Source organism: Aegilops tauschii, chromosome 7, assembly GCF_002575655.3.
Source record: "Aegilops tauschii subsp. strangulata cultivar AL8/78 chromosome 7, Aet v6.0, whole genome shotgun sequence".
NCBI classification, from domain to species: Eukaryota; Viridiplantae; Streptophyta; class Magnoliopsida; order Poales; family Poaceae; genus Aegilops; species Aegilops tauschii.
Window position 1 is genome coordinate 499,828,932 of NC_053041.3, and position 22,008 is coordinate 499,850,939.

Genomic DNA, 22,008 nt, shown 5'->3' on the forward strand with positions numbered 1-22,008 from the left:
GAGAGTCAATGGGCCCTGGTTGCACCTGGGGGGTGCCCCGAGGGGGGGCACAACCCACCAGGGCACGCCAGGAGGCCCAGGCACGCCTTGGTGGGTTGTGCCCACCTCGGGTGCCCCGGACCGCCTCTTTGCTCTATAAATACCCCAAAAATACCAGAACCCTAGAAGCATCGACGAAATATTCATCCAGCCACCGCAGAGTCCAGAACCACCAGATTCAATCTAGATACCATCACGAAGGGGTTGACCACTTCCATTGGTGACTCTCTGATGATGCGTGAGTAGTTCTTTGTAGATCTTCGGGTCCGTAGTTAGTAGCTAGATGTCTTTCTCTCTCTCTCTCTCTCTCTCTCTCTCTCTCTCTCTCTCTCTCTCTCTCTCGCTGAATTCTCAATACAATGGTCTCTTGGAGATCCATATGATGTAACTCTTTTGCGGTGTGCTTGTTGGGATCTGATGAACATCGAGTTTATGATCAGTTATATCTTTTTATATCCATTAAAGTTATTTGAGTTTCTTTGATCTCTTATATGCATGATCTCTTATAGCCTCATATTTCTTCTCCGATATTTGGGTTTTGTCTGGCCAACTTGGTCTATTTATCTTGCAATGGGAAGAGGTGCCCGGTAGTGAGTTCGATCTTACGGTGCTTGATCCCAGTGACAGAAAGGGAACCGACACGTATGTATCGTTGCAACTAAGGATAAAAAGATGAGATCTATATCTACCGCCATATAGATAAACGGATCTTGTCTACATCATGTCATCGTTCTTATTGCATTACTCCGTTTTTCCATGAACTTAATACACTAGATGCATGCTGGATAGCGGTCGATGTGTGGAGTAATAGTAGTAGATGCAGGCAGGAGTCGGTCTACTAATCTTGGACGTGATGCCTATGTAATGACCATTGCCTGGATATCGTCATAATTATTTGAAGTTCTATCAATTGCCCAACAGTAATTTGTTTACCCACCGTTTGCTATTTTTCTCGAGAGAAGCCACTAGTGAAACCTACCCCCCGGGGGGTCTTCTTTCTCATATATTTGCCTTGCGATCTACTTTTCCTTTGCGTTTTATTCAGATCTATTAAACCAAAAAAATAAAAATAAAATACCTTGCTGTGTTTTATCTTTATTTATTTTATTTGGTGTTCGATCTATCAATCTACTACAATTTACCTCACGTTCGTTTGCCTATCTTGAGGCGCCGTACCCCGGAAGGGATTGACAACCTCTTTAACACGTCGGGTTGCGAGGTGTTGTTTGTTGTGTGCAGGTGTTGCTTATGTTGTGTTGCTTGGTTCTCCTACTGGTTCGATACCTTGGTTTCATAACTGAGGGAAATACCTACCGTCGCTGTGCTACATCATCCCTCCTTCTCCAGGGAAATACCGACGTAGTTCCAGCTACCATCAAGGAGAATTTCTGGCGCCGTTGCCGTGGAGGATCTTCAACACAACCAGGTTCCTAATCACAAATCTCATTTCCTTGCAATTTACATTATTTGCCATTTGCCTCTCGTTTTCCTCTCCCCCACTTCACAAAAATTTGCCGTTTTATTCGCCTCTCTTTTTCCGTTCGTCATTTTCTCGTCAGATCTATTCCTTGCTTGCAATCATGAGTGATTTCGGTATGGCACCAACAGATGATGGCCTGACTCCTAAGATTGGATGTACAGGCCATCTGGATGCTAAAACTTTTATCTTGGGGCAAGGGAACGTTATGGGAAAAGAACGTATCCAAGAATTTTTCAATTGTGTTGGAAATCTGAGTCTTGATGATGCCCTTATACTTTAAACTACTAGATCTTATGCGGATGTTATTTCAACACTAGTTCTAAAATTTGAAAGTAAATTTATCCGCACTCATCCTACTTTGCAAAGATTTTTTTTAGCCTCCCAAAATAAAGAATCCTAGAGCCAAAAAGTTGGCCACTCCCGTTCTTATGAACGAGTTTGACTACATAATTCGGGAAGCTAGGGAAATCTTTGATTTTTATGGTATGAATCGTGAAAAGCCCGTGATAGATGAAATCTATTTATATATAAAAAGTACTTGACGGGTTCACCATAAAAAAATAATTACCCTAGAAATTACTACAATAATTAGAGACATCTGGTCTTTAATTCAGTGGGCCTAATACCATCGAAGAAATCAGAATGGTTAGATCTTCATTAACCAGGTGGACCCATGCCCTCCGTACCATCACAAACAATCTCTGGATTCTATTGAACCATCCCATGAATTAAAAAAGTCACAGCCATGCCACAATTAAAAAAACTGATCGACACGTGTTTAAAAATACACGGCCATAAAAAAAAGGGCCATAAAAAATCACACGTTAAAAATGTACTCAAAATACATAGCCATAAAAAATCACACGTTAAAAATGTACTCAAAATACATAGCCATAAAAAAAAGCTGATCATTACACGTTTAAAAATATACACTCTCATGGTCCCAGAAAAAGTCAAACGATCATGTACAGGACGCAATGACCAAACTCTCACAATCCTATGCAAAGATACAATCTCTCCAAACATAACCAAACTCTACCAATATTGTACAGAGATACAATCTCTCCAAGCAGAAACAAAATCTCACGTTCACGTACATATATAAAATCTCTCCGCATCCAAGTAACATCTCTTTCCATCGAGCAAGCGTGGTCAACTCAGCCATCCCTAAAATACCTTCCCCAGGCAATGGTTCGACCATCTCAAAAGTTCATTGTCCTTTAGATTTCAGAAGAGTACCCTTATTACATCATCTTCCTCCAGCAAACAACACTTCGATGTCAACTTCCTCCAACAAGTGGCACTTCAGCATTGTCTTCCTGCATCGGTCACAAGCCCCCCAATCTCATGTTGACTATCCTCAATCGTAATCTGCTACGTCAAGAGATCAGACCATCTTTAGTAAGTACCATCTCACAGAATTATAGCGTGCTCCTCTACTATAATCTGGGATTGTGGAATGGCCTCCATAGGTTTGAAGTCTATTAAGAAGCAAAGGGTAAGAGTACTGCAGTATGGTATCTACTTACAGTTTGTAGATCAGATAATGGTCACATAATATTTGAATTGAGTACCACAGTAATTATGTCTAATAAAGTACCTCATTAATCAAGTACAGATGGCATAAAAATAATGAGAAAAGTAAAGCAAAAAGTAATAAAAATAATGAATCTTCACAAACTTGAGCATTAATCCGCAACCTGTGGTGGACCAACCATTGGGACGAGCAGGGTTGGCCAGCCCAGGTCTTAAGCGGCGGAGCAAGATACTCCCCTGTCCAAAGACCAGCAGGTGCATCGCCATTGATCTTTGTAGTCATCCATCACCCCAAAAAAACACAAATTCAGGTCTACCACTGTCTGTAATAATATTATAATATCATCCTCTTGAACTTTATATTTGCATTCTCTATTGTGCAGGAATAAACAATGACAAGAAATGGTGGGCCACATACCAAGGAATTTGAGAAACATGTAAAAGGTGGTTAAAACAAATCAAATATGCAATCCAACAAGGTGATCCGTTACTAATCGTGATTCTTTTATATGTGGTATCACAAGAATGTTACAACTAAAAAGACAACAATTCCAGTTAGGCACAAGAGGTTCCTAATTGATTTTTGCTTGGACAAGAAAACAATATTTAAAATTATTATCTTATTGTTGCAAATCCAGACAATCAACAAAACAGCAAGATTGGAAAGTAGAATGAAACTGCAAGAAAAGATAAATAAACAGTCTTCGATCATAATGGGGATGCCCCACAATACACAGCCACACAAAAAGGACAACCTTTGATCAACTTCAAGTAAAAAAATCTTCACAAGTTTTACCTTATGTGTGTTATCATCCCTTTGGTTCTAAACTTTACCACTAATGATGCACAGGAAGCAACATTATGTTGCATATGCCTTGCACATCAATTCTGCTGTAGTCCCATTCAACAGATATCTACTGGTCAAATATCAAGCACATATAAATGTAGAGGTGTGCAACAGATCCCTATCAATAAAATACCTTTTTTAATACATAAATAAAGGTGATGACCAAGCCACAGTGCTAATTGTTGGAAAATAGTTCAATTTGAATTGCACTTCAGAGATCCCTACGTCGAAAGATTGCCTTTCCACTTGGAAAATGAGCAGCAAGTCATCTTTTCAGATCCTACAGATTTAACAAAGATTGCAACGAAAGAAAGAGTAGGAATCGCCAAATTTACACACTGGATGGATGTGTGAAGAAGCCAGTGAATTGACATATGCACAGTTGTTACATATTATATGTACAACGCGATCAGACCTATTTTCAAATTTACTTTTAAATCTTAATTTATCTTTCGAAAATATTTAAATTATAGCTAACCATAAATATACTAATTATTTCTTAAGTTTGCTGAATATTAATAGGGGTAGAGGGGCCTGACACTGCCAATATCGTCCCAAGCCCGGAAAAAAAGTGGAGGGGGCATAAACATATTAGCACTACGCTATACTCTGTATTTTGCATTCATAACTTACTATCATCATTTAGTACCTTTACCATAAGTCAATCGAAAGAAAATCAAGGGCAACCAGTATAGATGATGGTATAAAAAACATAAACAGGAACGTTAGTCACTGAAAAGCAATACCTTCTTTAATTATATTAGTTCAATCATACAAAGAAAAAAAAAGGATAAGAGGAAGGAGGACATGTGGGTGAAAATATTCAATGACCAAGCCAGGTTGCCTCTGTCGACGACGAAGACAAATTTTTGGCCTGCCTCGCTTTTGGACAGTGACGACGTGTCCGAGTAGGAACTTGGGGGCAACATTGTCCCCACCAATCCCCTACATGCATGTCGATGGCAAAAGCACCTCCAATTCGGTTATCATGTCTGCGTGGACATATGCTTACATTCTTTCCAATTTCACTCACTAATTATTATCTACCTCATTCAACACCTATGGAGCCCTTAAAAAATCACATGCTTTTTCAAGATTTCAAGGAAAAGTGAAGAAACACTTTTCACTAAACAGGCATTTCCTTAATTACGTTATATTCAATCGCAGAAACAAAGGACATGGTTATGAAAAAAATAAATATATGACAGTCAGGAAAAGGGAAAAGGGGACCTTCGAACTTCGAAGAATGTCGCCGATGTGGAGGATGCGTTTCGCTGGCGCTCTAGGGGCAGAAAACGTCTCCACCATCCTCATACTAAAGATGGATCAAAGCTGGTTGCGAGGCGAAATCCATGCCCACATCACCTGCACGGACGTCGAGAGCAACAACACCGTGCAGATGGATGATCTCGCCTACTCCCTTGCGCAGCTCCACCTTGGGCCCTGCTACCCCTCCATCGCTGTTTACCAGCCTAGACCGAAGAGGCGTACGTGGAGACAAACCAGCCGCCGTTGAAGTTCATCCTATGGCCGCACTAGCGAATCGAGCTGCGGGGGTGGCCGCAGGTGAGGACGAGCAAGCTGATGGCACCGAACCAAGGAAGCAAGCTGACGACAGCTATCCGGCGGCAGCAATTTTGGAGTGAGCGGAGAGAATGAGGAAGAGAGAAAGGGGATCTGGCAAGAGCAACTTGCGACTGTGTAAAAGTGTGGACGTGGAAGAAGATACGTTTGGGGGGTTGTAGTAAAAAGGATGTGTGGTCGCTTTGTCAGCCTGTTTGGCTAAATACCAGAATATTCTACCGCATGGTATATGTGGTTAGCAAAATCAAAATTCATATAAATACCAGAATATTCTACCTCAAAAAAATCCCATAATATTCAACCAGCAGAAAAATTTACCTTTTATTTACAACATGATAGGGAACGCGAACAGCTAGCATGATGGGACCCATATAAAACCAATAACGTTGTGTAGATGTATATTGTAAGTGTGCACAGTGATTATTTTTCTAACAAAAATACAGTATTGCTAAAACACATTTAATAAAAATACTGTGGGCGACTTTCCTTTTTCCAAAGAGTGAACAATCCCAAACCAAACTATGCCAACGTGAAAATACAAGCCACCATTGGCACCTCTGAGCGTAAAAGTGAGTTTTATTTCACTGAAATGGGATTACTGTCGATAAGACAAGTTCCAAAGCAAGGTTTGTTATATAGTGCAACCAACAAGTGATGCTACACGAGGAACAACGAAATTAGTTAGACTACGTACAACTATATTTTAATTTGTGTGCACGTGTCTTAAGTTAACTGCATCCAATGACCATTGAAACAAATATCTACAAAGAAAGTTTTAAGTGGATATGTATAATATATAAATACACTCTAACTTTTTATACCGAATCAAAACAAAATCACTTACAGTACAAAAATCACTATATATCGAAAGAAATACCTACCAATCTTACGCAATATTGGAAAATCTATATATGCCTACCAACACAAAAACAATGAGAACTATTAAATTTGTGTTCATAAAAAAGTATAACTAAGCAACATTACAAAAATACAGAAAATATACAAATATATTTTGCACAACAGAGCTGATTGGTCCGTCATGCTTAACTAAAACGTAAATGATGAAGGGGTAACCCATATATTTATATATCAGTAAAAGCTCAAACATACAAAACATAAAATATACATAGATTCTTATATTTCAAAATGGCATCAAATTTAATTCCAAATTTTCTTTGGATAAATGGATAAATGAAAATCATGTGATCTCCAATCAACTCTATAAACTTCTAGCCCGCGCATCGAGCGGGCCACTTTGCTAGTTCTTTACAATAGTGACTATGCACTAAGGCATTTGCTTGGGGATAATAAGATCCTTGATGAGAATCTTAAAAAGGACGTCCCCGTTCTAGAAATAATCCAACAAGTTTTTAATAATATTAATCAACACTATTCTTGGATTGTTGCGGGAAATCAAAGGGGTTATGCTGAAAACCAACTAAGGGATGCTAAAGTTTCTATGGATAATATGTTTTATGTTGTGTTTACAAAACCACCTGATAAAAATACCCCCAAGGAAAATAAGAAGAAGAAGGATTACAAAACTTAGATCCTTGCCTTATGCCTAGCTAAGGGCGTAAAACTATACCGCTTGTTGGGAGGCAACCCAATGAATAAAATTTATTTTTGCTTTTTGTTTCTGTTCTTGAGTGTTTACACAGTTATGCTACTGGTATGATTGTGCTTTTTATGTTTTAATTAGTGTTTGTGCCAAGTAAAGCCTATAGGATCTTCTTGGGTGATAGTTGTTTGATCTTACTGAAAAAGACAGAAACTTTGTGCTCACGAAAATAATTTTCATAAATCACAGAAAAGAGATTTTGCCCTGATTATTTTTGCAGAAGATTAATATACAAATTACCCTGGTCGTCCTATTTTGGTAGAATTTTTGGAGTTCCAGAACTATTCGAACAAGTCAGATTACTACAGACTGTTCTGTTTTGACAGATTCTGCTTTCTTTGTGTTGTGTGCTTATTTTGATGGCTCTATGGTTTTCTTTGATGAGTTTTTGCCATAGAAAAGTTGGAATACAGTAGATATAATACAAAAACAAAATATGAATTGGTTTGATACAGCACTTGTAGTAGTGATTTATTTTTCTTGCACTAACGGATCTCACAAAGGTTTTGTTGAGTTTTGTGTGATTGAAGTTTTCAAGTTTTGAGTTATCTTACGATGGATGAAGGAAGTATGTAAGAGACGGCATCGCAAGCTATTATACAAGTATGATCAACCAACTAAGCTTGGGGATGCCTCCGAGTGGCATCCCCGCTTTCTTCCAACAACTATCGGTATTTTACTCGAGGCTATATTTTTATTCGTCACATGATATGTGTTTTGCTTGGAGCGTCTTGTATGATATGTGTCTTTGCTTGTTTTATTTTGTGTTTTAAGTAATCAATCCTTGCTGGACACACCTATTTGAGAGAGCCAAAATTATGTCATGACTTGTTAGAATTGCTCTCTATGCTTCACTTAAATCTTTTATGAGCTAGGACTTGCTCTAGTGCTTCACTTATATCTTTTTTAGCATGGTGTGCTTTGTTATTTTTAAAGAAATGCTCTCTTGCTTCACTTAGATTTATTTTAGAGTTAGTAAAAGTTTGAGGAAATTCTCTCTTGCTTCACTTAAATTATTTTGGGAGAAAGAAAAATTTGTTATGCTCATGATCATTACTTATATTTGTTTGAGCTTATGAAAAGCAACACATGAAAATTAGTCCCAAAGGGATAGATATCCAAGAAGGATAAAGAAAAATTTCATGAAGATCATTGGACAAAATAAACTTGATTCTTAGTAATAGTTTTGAGATATAAAGATGTGATATGTGAGTTATATTGATGAGTAATTGTGCTTTAGTAAGAATATTGGTGTTAAGGTTTGTGGTTCCCTATCCATGCACGAAAGTCAATAATCATGCAATGAAAATTATATCCTACTTATGATGCATTATTCGGTGTTAATTATGCTTAATGCTTGCTTATGAGATTATTCGTTTCTTGGTTGGTCGCTTCTCAATCTTTTTGCTAGCCTTCATTTTGCACTAAGTATGACCTCTACTTGTGCATCCAAAATCCTTTAAACCAGTTTTGCCACATGAGTTCACTATATCTACCTATATGCGGTATTCTTTTGCCGTTCTACGCAAATTTGCATGTGCCATCTCTAATTTTCAAAATAAACTTCTCTTTTGTGTGTTTGTTTCGCTCGCGGAACGGTAATGTGTGGCTAATATTTTCCATGCTGGATGTGCTATTCTCACGATGAGTGTTTATTCACTTGTCATTGCACGAGAGTAAGGAAATGGTTTTAGGGATGCCCAGTCCTGAAATGCAAAAATGAATTTACTTTATGTTATCAAATAATAAATTCCTTGGAAAGTGTTGGTATGGAGGGCACCCATGGATACGGCTAGCCATGGAAAGTGAAAGAATGGTGGAAAAAGAATAAACTTTATTTTCTGTTTGGGAACCGCCTATGGCATATCTAGCATGGAAAGTGTTCGTAGCTCTACGTCGTTTTCGTTGGTGGGATGGATACACCTCCCAAAATGTTTTTATCTCTAATTTTTCGCTTTGAGCTATGGCACCTCTACAAATCCCTACATCCCTCTGCGAAGGGCCTTTCTTTTACTTTATACAATTTTTATTTTGAATTTGAGTCTCCATCTTCTCTTACAAAAGCACCAACTAGGAGGCAATATGATCGTGCTCAAGTATTGGTTGTAGTTAATATTCGAGTGTGTTTCATGAATGGATCAATGTTTGAGCATGATGGGCTAGGGATAACTTATTTTAGCATTGATATTTTGAAAGACATGGTTGCTTGTTGATATGCTTGAGTATCTAAATTATGATGTCAAAACTAGACTATTGCTTTGAATCACATAAAAGTCCAAATGTCCATGCTATAAAGAAAAGAATATGATATGACTTGATAAACAGCACTCCACATCAAAAATTCTGTTTTTATCACTTACCTACTCGAGGACGACTAGGAGTTAAGCTTGGGGATGCTGATACGTCTCCAACGTATCTATAGTTTTTGATTGTTCCATGTTGTTTTATTATCAATCTTGGATGCTTTATAATCATTTTATAGTCATTTTATATTATTTTTTGGTACTAACCTATTGACATAGTGCCAAGTGCCAGTTGCCGTTTTTCCATGTTTTTTACATCGCAGGAAATCAATACCAAACGGAGTCCAAATGCCACGAAACTCCACGATGATTTTTTATGGGCCAGAAGGAAGGCAATGGGCCCTAGTTGCACCTGGGGGTGCCCCAAGGGGGGCACAACCCACCAGGGCGCGCTAGGAGGCCCAGGCGCGTGCTGGTGGGTTGCCCACCTCGGGTGCCCCCGGACCGCCTCTTTGCTCTATAAATACCGCAAAAATACCAGATCCAATCTAGACACCCTCACGGAGGGGTTCACCACTTCCATTGGTGCCTCTCCGATGATGCATGAGTAGTTCTTTGTAGACCTTCGGGTCCGTATTTAGTAGCTAGATGGCTTTCTCTCTCTCGCTGAATTCTCAATGCAATGGTCTCTTGGAGATCCATATGATGTCTCTTTTGCGGTGTGTTTGTTGGAATCTGATGAACTTTGAGTTTATGATCAGTTATATCTTTTTATATCCATGAAAGTTATTTGAGTTTCTATGATCTCTTATATGCATGATCTCTCATAGCCTCTTATTTCTTCTCCGATATTTGGGTTTTGTCTGGCCAACTTGATCTATTTATCTTGCAATGGGAAGAGGTGCCCGGTAGTGGGTTTGATCTTACGGTGCTTGATCCCAGTGACAGAAAGGGAACCGCCACATATGTATCGTTGCTACTAAGGATAAAAAGACGAGATCTATATCTACCGCCATATAGATAAACGGATCTTGTCTACATCATATCATCGTTCTCATTGCATTACTCCGTTTTTCCATGAACTTAATACACTAGATGCATGCTGGATAGCGGTCGATGTGTGGAGTAATAGTAGTAGATGCAGGCAGGAGTCGGTCTACTAATCTTGGACGTGATGCCTATGTAATGATCATTGCATGGATATCGTCATAATTATTTGAAGTTCTATCAATTTCCCAACACTAATTTGTTTACCCACCGTTTGCTATTTTTCTCGAGAGAAGCCACTAGTGAAACCTACGGCCCCCGGATCTTCTTTCTCATATATTTGCCTTGCGATCTACTTTTCCTTTGCGTTTTTATTCAAATCTATTAAACCAAAAAATAAAAAAATACCTTGCTGCGTTTTATATTTATGTATTTTATTTTGTGTTCGATCTATCAATCTAATACAATTTACCTCATGTCTGTTTGCCTATCTTGAGGCGTCGTACCCCGGAAGGGATCGACAACCCCTTTAACACGTCGGGTTGCGAGGTGTTGTTGTTTGTGTGCAGGTGCTGCTTACGTTGTGTTGCTTGGTTCTCCTACTGGTTCGATACCTTGGTTTCATAACTGGGGAAATACCTACCGTCGTTGTGCTACATCATCCCTCCCTCTCCAGGGAAATACTGACGTAGTTCTAGCTACCATCATTGGGCAATTGATAGAACTTCAAACAATCATGACGATATCCATGCAATGATCATTATATAGGCATCACGTCCAAGATTAGTACACTGGTACAACGATGTGCTAAACAAACGGTTTTTAACCCCTTTCTGCGACGACATTTGGAACCGTCGCCAAGTGAGTGTGGGCGATAGGGGGGGTCCTTCCCACACGACCCAGAAATCGTCGGGGATAGGCCCTCCTGGGACCCAGGCTGGGGCCGTGTGCGATCGGGCGAGGCATCGAAACCCAATCATTTCCGTAGGTATGTACATCCCACACGGTGAATCCCAGAAAATCATTTCCGTAGGTATGTACATCCCACATGGTGAATCCCAGAAAATCATTTTCGTAGGTATGTACATCCCACACGGTGAATCCTAGAAAAGCATTTCCGTATGTATGTATATCACACACAGTTCTTTATGTGGAAACGTTTGTGCAAGGTGGCCTAACACAAATAGTTCGCTGTCGGAAGCCGTGTGTGATTGTTAGTTGATCGAACACGCCTACTTTCTAGAAACCGTGCGAGTTGTTTGAGTTCATCGCCCACGGTGCTGTCTGAGTAACCGTCTGCAATAGAAAACCCTAATAAGCAGGGTAATTAGCCTATTATTGATAATCCATGTACTAATCAAACTGACATTTCTTATAAAACACGCCGGATATTTCATATCCATATAAAAGCAACCAGGATTTCATAATCGAATTACATCAGATAGCTTCGGCACTCAGTTATGCCATTACACAACAGCACCAAGTTTCACATGCAGCATCAAAAACCTTTGGAAAGTAGCATCATACACGGTAAATAGACAGATGAATCTCATCTGGGAAACTGCAGAAGAGGAAGGCAAATATTGAGCCTTCAGTGATGTTGAATGTCCTTGCAAGTTTAGGCCAGTGGCTATGGATAATTGCCCGCCCAACCTTCATCCTCTTCAGCAAGACTTCAATATTGTACCGTGGGTGTTGAATGAATACCTTCCTCGCCTCTTGACCACGCAGGTGGTTTGGGAGGTAATCATTAGTGAACTGCTTTGAAAAGTACTGAAAACAAAGCTATGCATAAATCGCTGTTGTAAATTTTGAAATGGCGCAAGGGGTGAAAACAAGGTAAAAGAGTTAGTACCATCCTATAGTTGACTGATGTCTTCTTCATTGTGCAAACAAAGATCTTGCTGTTATTCGTCGCAAGTTTCTTCATCCTAACAATCTTTCTGAGTTTCTTAACTTGACTGATATTCATGGACATCTCCTTTCCCCATATGAAAAATGGGTCGAACAGTGGGTCTAAGCCTCTGACAGCAGGACCTACATGTGCAAGACCAAATTGTAAGAAACCTAAATATTAGAATGATTCCTGCAACTGCACAATAATGTGCTATTAGCCAAAGGACCCTGCTTGAACAAACCTTGATGGTAAACTGCAGTGTCTCCCATTGTTTCCCTGCAACACACATAAGCAAGATCTTGATCAGGTTAACTGAGAGTTGCCATACTATCAGTAGAATATATATTGAGTACAACCAAATTTGATTGGTGTCGCATGCATAACAATACAAAATTGTACCCACAACAAATGAAAATCAAATTGCAGAACTGAACCAAACAATTAAATGGACGGCAAACCAAATGAACTAAAATAGTTAACTGAGCACGACGTTGCAGAATAGAAACATGTACTAGAAGATAAGACAGTTAACAAAACAAGGAATGCTTGAGAACAGTACTACGAAATGTAGCAATTGTTGGACCAAAGTGTTAACTGAACATTACATTTCAGAGGACCAAACTGTTAACTAAACATCAGATTGCATATTAACATTACAGAGGACAAATCACTGGAAGGCACTGGCGGTGGCCTCGAGAAAACATCACGAACTGTATTTTAAAGTAGACAACCGCGTGGCAGTGTCGACGGTGGCCTCGGAGACGAGGTGCTCCTCCAAGATCTGGCGGTCGACACGCATGGCAGCCATAGCAACCTTGTTCGCGCGTGCGGCCGCATGCTACTGAGTTGTGGGCGGCGCTTAATTGGAGGAGGGGGCAGTGATTTCGGTGGAAGGTGTCGCTCCGTCGGTCGGGGCATGTGGGACGGAAAAGGAGGAGGATGGTGTGGGTGGGGTGTGGATTACCTTACCATATCGACGAGGCCGCACAGCAAGAAGAAGGGTCGGCGGCGAGGAGGCCGCGCAACAAGAAAAAGGGTCGCCGGCGAGGAGGCGGCGCTGCAAGAAGAAGGGTCGCCGGCGAGGAGGCGGTGCTGCAAGAAGAAGGGTAGCTGGCAAGGAGGCGGCGCTGCAAGAAGAAGGGTCGCCAGCGAGGAGGCTGAGCTGCCAGTAAGCAGCAGTGAAGGTTTGAACTTGGAAAGCAAGGAGGAACGGTGGAAATGTGACTTTTGGTAGGAGGGAGGGGGCGGGGAGATAGATATTTCTGCGGTGGCAAAAAAAATTCGCTCGGTGCCGCGAGAAACTGGCGCGCAAGTTTGGTTCAAGCGGGGGCGGTGGACTATAGACGATGAAACTTCCAGCGTAAGCCAGACAAGACGGTCCGCCAAGATATTTTATATCGCATCCCACATGATTCTTTCTAGTAAACAGTTTGTGGTATACCTGATTTTTTCATTATGTTTTGAAAGAAAAAATGGTGTTACGGAGGGAAAGGATGGTGTTTGAATTGCTAGAACATTTACGTACAGTGAACATGCAACTAGTACATGAGTGTCGTGTTTAAATTTGGAATAATTCCGGGTTCGTTTGGCATTTTTATGCATTAATTGAGTTTTTGGGCATTTAATGTGCATAATTCAAATTTGAACTATAAGCACATGCTCCAATGCACCAAAGTTTGTTGAAAAATCACATGTGTGTCTTTGGGTGAATTTATAGGTCGCATGCAAGAAATGGGAATGGAATTCAAACATCTGGGCGTCGTGGCTCGGCCGAAATGATTGAGAAACTTGGCTTTCTAATTCCTGTAAATCCAAAACACGGCTGAAAATCATGAAACTTGGCATCGTGTCATGACATGGCACCAACATGCTGCAGTAGATTTTTTGGCCGAATTGGGACAAGCTTTGGTGTAAGCTTCTTGCATACCGGAGCTTCCCTAAAGAAGGCTCTTGGTTCCGAGAGGGAACGTGTCACCTCCGTGTGCGAAACGACATACGTACACCGCCTTCTCCCGCCTGAATTTTTGTACACTGGTAGATTAGACCAAATAGAAGTATCGTGCTAAATTTTGGAATTATTCCGGGTTCATTTGTCCTTTTTATACATTAATTGAGTTTCTGGGCATTTAATGTGCATAATTCAAATTTGAACTACAAGCACATACTTCAGTGCACCAAAGTTGGTTGAAAAATCACATGTGTGTCTTTGGGTGAATTTATAGGTCCCATGCAAGAAATGGGAATGGAATTCAAACATTTGGGCATCGTGGCTCGGCCGAAAAGATTGAGAAACTTGGTTTTTTAATTCCTGTAAACCCAAAACACGCCTGAAAATCATGAAACTTGTCATGGTGTCATGACATGGCACCAACATACTGCGGTAAATTTTTTGGCCGAATTGGGACAAGCTTTGGTGTAAACTTGTTGCAAACCGGAGCTTCCCTCAAGAAGGCTCGTGGTTCCGAGAGGGAACGTGTCACCTCCGTGTGCGAAATGACATACGTACATTGCCTTCTCCCGCCTTAATTTTTTTACACATGCAGATTAGACCAAATAGAAGTATCGTGCTAAATTTTGGAATTATTCCGGGTTCGTTTGGCCTTTTTTATACATTAATTGAGTTTCTGCACATTTAATATGCATAATTCAAATTTGAACTACAAGCACATGCTCCAGTGCACCAAAGTTGTTTGAAAAATCACATGTGTGTCCTTGGGTGAATTTTTAGGTCCCATGCAAGAGATAGGAGTGAAATTCAAACATCTGGGCGTCGTGGCTCTGCCGGAAAGATTGAGAAACTTGTTTTTTTATTCCTGTAAATCCAAAACACGCCTGAAAATCATGAAACTTGGCATGGTGTCATGACATGGCACCAACATGCTGCGGTAATTTTTTTGGCCGAATTGGGACAAGCTTTAGTGTAAGCTTCTTGCAAACCGGAGCTTCCCTCAAGAAGGCTCGTGGTTCCGACAGGGAACGTGTCACCTCCGTGTGTGAAACGACATACGTACACTGCCTTCTCCCGCCTTAATTTTTTTACAGAGGCATATTACACCAAATAGAAGTATCGTGCTAAATTTTGGAATTATTCCGGGTTCGTTTGGCCTTTTTTATACATTAATTGAGTTTCTGTGCATTTAATGTGCATAATTTAAATTTGAACTACAAGCACATGCTCCAGTGCACCAAAGTTGTTGAAAAATCACATGTGTGTCCTTGGGTGAATTTCTAGGTCCCATGCAAGAGATGGGAGTGAAATTCAAACATTTGGGCGTCATGTCTCGGCTGGAAAGATTGAGAAGCTTGGTTTTTTAATTCTTGTAAATCCAAAACATGCCTGAAAACCATGAAACTTGACATGGGGTCATGACATGGCACCAACATGTTGCGGTAATTTTTTTGGCCGAATTGGGACAAGGTTTGGTGTAAGCTTCTTGCAAACCGGAGCTTCCCTCAAGAAGGCTCGTGGTTCCGAGTGGGAACGTGTCACCTCCGTGTGTGAAACGACATAGGTACACTGCCTTCTCCCGTCTTAATTTTTTACACAGGCAGATTAGACCAAATAGAAGTATCGTGCTAAATTTTGGAATTATTCCGGGTTCGTTTGCCCTTTTTATACATTAATTGAGTTTCTGCGCGTTTAATGTGCATAATTCAAATTTGAACTACAAGCACAGGCTCCAGTGCACCAAAGTTATTTGAAAATCACATGTGTGTCCTTGGGTGAATTTCTAGGTCCCATGCAAGAGATGGGAGTGAAATTCAAACATCTGGGTGTCGTGGTTCGGCCGGAAAGATTGAGAAACTTGGTATTTTAATTCCTATAAATCCAAAACACGCCTGAAATTCATGAAACTTGGCATGGTGTCATGACATGGCACCAACATCTTACAGTAATTTTTTTGGCCGAATTGGGACAAACTTTGGTGTAAGCTTCTTGCAAACCGGAGCTTCCCTCAAAAAGGCTCGTGGTTCCGAGAGGGAACGTGTCACCTCCGTGTGCGAAACGACATACGTACACTGCCTTCTCCCACCTTAATATTTTTACATAGGCAGATTAGACCAAATGGAAGTATCATGCTAAATTTTGGAATTATTCTGGGTTTGTTTGGCCTTTTTTATACATTAATTGAGTTTCTGTGCATTTAATGTGCATAATTCAAATTTGAACTACAAGCACAGGCTCCAGTGCACCAAAGTTGTTTGAAAAATCACATGTGTGTCCTTGGGTGCATTTCTAGGTCCTATGCAAGATTTGGGAATGAAATTCAAACATCTGGGTGTCGTGGCTTGGCCGTAAAGATTGAGAAACTTGGTTTTTTAATTCCTGTAAATCCAAAACACGCCTGAAAATCATGAAACTTGGCATGGTGTCATGACATGGCACCAACATGTTGTGGTAATTTTTCTGTCCGATTTGCGAAGGCGCACACATTAACAATCAACAAAGTCATTTTGGAATAAGTGTTGTCACGTTACAAATCGGAAACACAAGTATTATTAAAACCGTTCTACTTACCAATTACGTGCCGCCACGCATCCCCTTTTTTTATTGGCTAGGAGGTGCCGTGCGGGGTAGCTATTTGAGTACGGGAGGCGTGTGATCAGACCCCTGCGCGTGCTCATCGGGAGGAGAGCCCTCTGACCGCTACCCGCCACGCACCTCCCTCCCAACGTCTCCATTAATGGTGCCCGAGCACCTGTTCTACGGCGTGGCTATATGTCTCACTGGACTGAGATTTAAGAGAGAAAAATGAAAATCTGAAAAGAAAGTTTCGCACGGATCCTGATGTAAGATCTGACGGACATATATACCATCAACTGCGACTTATAGCAAGCATGATGAATATAAGGACGATGACAGTGGATAATAATTGCCTTACATATTTAGGAACATAATTTAAAAAAGCCACATGCGGCAACGCCCGAAATACACAAGGGCAAAAGAAGAAGGAAGACAACGATCTGGCTCGCTGATCTCTACTTTCTTGATGTGTTGCTGCAGGCCGCGGGAACTAGTCTCCACGGCGAGCGGCGATGAGCTCTTTCTTGTCCTCAAGATGCTGCTTGAGAGCATCCACGGATTCCTCCACCAGCCTTCTGTGCTCGATGCGCAGCATGGCATTCTCGTCCATAAGTTTCTCGATGATGACGCCGGTCCTCTTCAACAAGGCAGTGGTCCACTCCTACTGCTCCGCACTTCCGACGATCTTCGCCCTCAGCAGGTCGCGCTCGGCCTGGAGCTTCGCATTGCTCTCATTTAGTTGCCGGATGATACCGGTAGACTGTTCAAACGAGGCTTTCAGGTCATCCTGCAACCTCACCCAGCTGGAGATCTGATCCATCTGCCTAAGGACGAGGGCATGCATGTGCCTGTAAGAGTCCTCGCATGCCCGTGAGACATTTTCCTAGGCCACCGCGGCGCGGGAGGACATCTCTACTGCATCCGCGGCGCGGCGGGACATCTCTTCTGCTTCCGCGGCGCGGCCGGACCAATCTACTGCATCGACGGTGCGGCGGGACCTCCGTGCTGCTTCGGCGGCGCCGCGGGACCTCTCTGGTGCTATGGCCACGCGGCGGGATGATACGTCTCCAGCGTATCTATAATTTTTTATTGTTCCATGCTATTATATATTCTGTTTTGGATGTTTAATGGGCTTATCTATACACTTATATATTATTTTTGGGACTAACCTATTAACCGGAGGCCGAGCCCAAATTGCTGTTTTTTTGCCTATTTCAGTGTTTCGAAGGAAAGGAATATCAAACGGAGTCCAAACGGAATGAAACCTTCGGGAATGTGATTTTCTGAACAAACGTGATCCAGAGGACTTGGAGTGGACGTCAAGCAACCAACGAGGAAGCCACGACGCAGGGGGCACGCCTACCCCCCTGGGCGCGCCCTCCACCCTCGTGGGGCCCTCGTGGCTCCACCGACCTACTTCTTCCTCCTATATATACCTACGTACCCCCAAACCATCGAGGAGCACCACGAAAACCTAATTCCACCGCGCAACCTTCTGTACCCGTGAGATCCCATCTTGGGGCCTTTTCCGGTGCTCCGCCGGAGGGGGCATTGATCACGGAGGGCTTCTACATCAACACCATAGCCTCTCTAATGATGTGTGAGTAGTTTACCTCAGACCTTCGGGTCCATAGTTATTAGCTAGATGGCTTCTTCTCTCTCTTTGGATCCCAATACAAAGTTCTCCTCGTTTTGCTTGGAGATCTATTTGACGTAACTCTTCTTTTGCGGTGTGTTTGTCGAGATCCGACGAATTGTGGGTTTATGATCCAGATTATCTATGAACAATATTTGAATCTTCTCTAAATTCTTTTATGTATGATTGGTTATCTTTGCAAGTCTCTTCGAATTATCAGTTTGGTTTGGCCTACTAGATTGATCTTTCTTGCAATGGGAGAAGTGCTTAGCTTTACGTTCAATCTTGCGGTGCTCGATCCCTGTGACAGTAGGGGAAACGACACGTATTGTATTGTTGCCATCGAGGATAAAAATATGGGGTTTATATCATACTGCATGAGTTTATCCCTCTACACCATGTCATCTTGCTTAAAGCGTTACTCCGTCCTTATGAACTTAATACTCTAGATGCATGCTGGATAGCAGTTGATGTGTGGAGTAATAGTAGTAGATGCAGGCAGGAGTCGGTCTACTTGTCACCGACGTGATGCCTATATACATGATCATACCTAGATATTCTCATAACTATGCTCAATTCTATCAATTGCTCGACAGTAATTTGTCTACCCACCATAATACTTATGCTCTTGAGAGAAGCCACTAGTGAAACCTATGGCCCCGGGGTCTATTTTCTATCATATTAATCTACCGTTATTTCTATTACCGTTTATTTTGCTTTCTTTACTTTTAGTCTTTATCATAAAAAATACCAAAAATATTATTTTATCATCTCTATCAGATCTCACTTTTGCAAGTGGCCGTGAAGGGATTGACAACCCCTTTATCGTGTTGGTTGCAAGGTTCTTATTTGTTTGTGTAGGTACGAGGGACTTGAGCGTGGTCTCCTACTGGATTCATACCTTTGTTCTCAAAAACTGAGGGAAATACTTACGCTACTTTACTGCATCACCCTTTCCTCTTCAAGGGAAAAACCAACGCAGTGCTCAAGAGGTAGCAAGAAGGATTTCTGGCGCTGTTGCCGGGGAGTCTACGCACAAGTCAACATACAAAGTACCCATCACAAACTCTTATCCCTTGCATTACATTATTTTCCATTTGCCTCTCGTTTTTCTCCCCCCCACTTCACCCTTGCCGTTTTATTCGCTCTCTTTTCTCTTCGCCTTTTTCTTGCTTGTTCCTTGAGATATTTGCTGTCATTATGTCTGAAACTGGGGAGGTTATCGCTGATAATAACATGGGAAACTTTGATGCTTTTGATGATCCTCCTGAGGAACCTACTATCTTGCATACTAAAAGGTTTCGAGTTGGTAGTGGTAGTATTATTGGGAAAGGAGTGATTCAAGATTTCTTTACTTATGCCGGTGCTTTGCCTATTATGGGTGGCTCTATTCTTCATAGAACTAGTAGCCTTGCAGATGCAATATCTTTGCTCGTAGTTGAACTTGAAAGACAATTTCTTCATATGCATCCTCGCATACAAAGAATTTTCCTAGAATTCACTAATATTGAACACTCTTCTGTTAAGCGTGCCGCTACTATATTTTTGGCTCATGAGTTCAAATTTATAATGAAAGAGGCTAAAGAAAATTTTGCGCATTATAGGGTTGATGCTGGTCATCCTCCCATAGAAGCTATCCTTTTTAACCAAGAAGACATAATGCGTTTACAATCTTTAGATCATGTTGCTTATAATGAAAATCTTAGAAAAAAGGTTCCTGCCGACATTCTAGTTGATAGAATTTCTGAACTTAATGATGATTTTGCTATTCAGAATAATGGGTTAGGTTTTTCTCTTGAGCAAAGGCTTGTGACCTTTTGTCAAAAGAATGCTTGTAATGGTGAATTGGTTGTGCAATATAAGGGGCCAAAGGAGGAACCCATACCTCCCGAGCTTGATCTTGGGGACTTTTGTCCCATTAAATTTAGCCCTTTTGATTATTTTTGCTTGCCACAAAGAACTTTCTGCTGAACGTAGAGATTATGAGAGAATTTTTCATGACTTTCCTTACCATTACTATGGTAATACCTAGATCTATCCTCGCTTTTATGCCTAGCTAGGGGCGTTAAACGATATCTCTTATTGGGAGGCAACCCAATTTTATTTTAATTTTCTTGCTTTTTATTTCTGTTTAGTAATAAATAATCTTTGATCTAGCCTCTGGTTAGATGTGTTTTTATATTTTAATTAGTGTTTGTGCCAAGTTAAACCTATAGGATCTTCTTGGATGATAGTTATTTGATCTTGCTGAAAATTCCAGAAGCTTTCTGTTCACGAAAACAATTGTTTAAAATCACCACAACGTGATAAAATACTGATTCCAATTGAAGTAGATCAATAAACAAATTATCTAGGTCGTCCTATTTTGGTAGATTTTTTCTGAGTTCCAGAAGTTTGCGTTTGATACAGATTACTACAGACTGTTCTGTTTTTGACAGATTCTGTTTTCCGCGTGTTGTTTGCTTATTTTGATGAATCTATGGCTAGTAAAAGAGCTTATAAACCATTGAGAAGTTGGAATACAGTAGGTTTAACACCAATATAAACAAATAATGAGTTCATTACAGTACCTTGAAGTGGTGTTTTGTTTTCTTTCGCTAACGGAGCTCACGAGATTTTCTGTTAAGTTTTGTGTTGAGAAGTTTTCAAGTTTTGGGTAAAGATTTGATGGACTTTGGAACAAGGATTGCCAAGATCCTAAGCTTGGGGATGCCCAAGGCACCCCAAGGTAAAATACAAGGACAACCAAAAGCCTAAGCTTGGGGATGCCCCAGAAGACATCCCCTCTTTCGTCTTCATCTATCGGTAACTTTACTTGGGGCTATATTTTTATTCACCACATGATATGTGTTTTGCTTGGAGTGTCTTGTATGATTTGAGTATTTTCTTTTTAGTTTACCACATACATCCTTTCTGTACACACCTTTTGAGAGAGACACACATGATTCGGAATTTGTTAGAATACTCTGTGTGCTTCACTTATATCTTTTGAGCTATGTAGTTTTTCTCTAGTGCTTCAGTTATACCTTTTAGAGCACGGTGGTGGTTTTTATTTTATAGAAATTTATTAATATATCATGCTTCACTTGTATTATTTTTAGAGTCTTAAACAGCATGGTAATTTGCTTCAATTGTGAAATTAATCCGAATGTGATAGGCATCCAAGATGAGCCTAATAAAAACTTCCATATTGAGTTCATTGAATATCATGAGAAGTTTGATACTTGATAAGTGTTTTGAGATATAAAGGTGGTAATATTAGAGTGTGCTAGTTGAGTAATTGTGAAATTGAGAAATACTTGTGTTAAGGTTGGCAAGTCCCGTAGCATGCACGCATGGTAAAAGTTGTGTGACAATTTTGACATATAAGGTGTTCTTTTATTGCTTTCCTTATGAGTGGCGGCCGGGGACGAGCGATGGTCTTTTCCTACCAATCTATCCCTCTAGGGGCATGCGTAGTAGTACTTTGCTTCGAGGGCTAATTAACTTTTGCAATAAGTATATGAGTTCTTTATGACTAATGTGAGTCCATGGATCATACGCACTCTCAACCTTTCGCAATTTTCTAGCCTCTACGGTACCGTGCATTGCCCTTCTTGCCTTGAGAGTTGGT

At 40.8% G+C, this 22,008-nt stretch overlaps 1 long non-coding RNA gene across 1 annotated transcript; it reads right to left on the minus strand.

Moving 5' to 3' along the window:
* Positions 1-2,378: 2,378 nt before the first annotated feature.
* On the minus strand, positions 2,379-5,632 carry LOC120967991 (uncharacterized). The gene is made up of 2 exons (XR_012189383.1): positions 5,133-5,632; positions 2,379-3,000 (listed from the first exon to the last, which is right to left on the minus strand). It is a non-coding gene; the product is annotated as an uncharacterized lncRNA (long non-coding RNA).
* Positions 5,633-22,008: the final 16,376 nt, after the last annotated feature.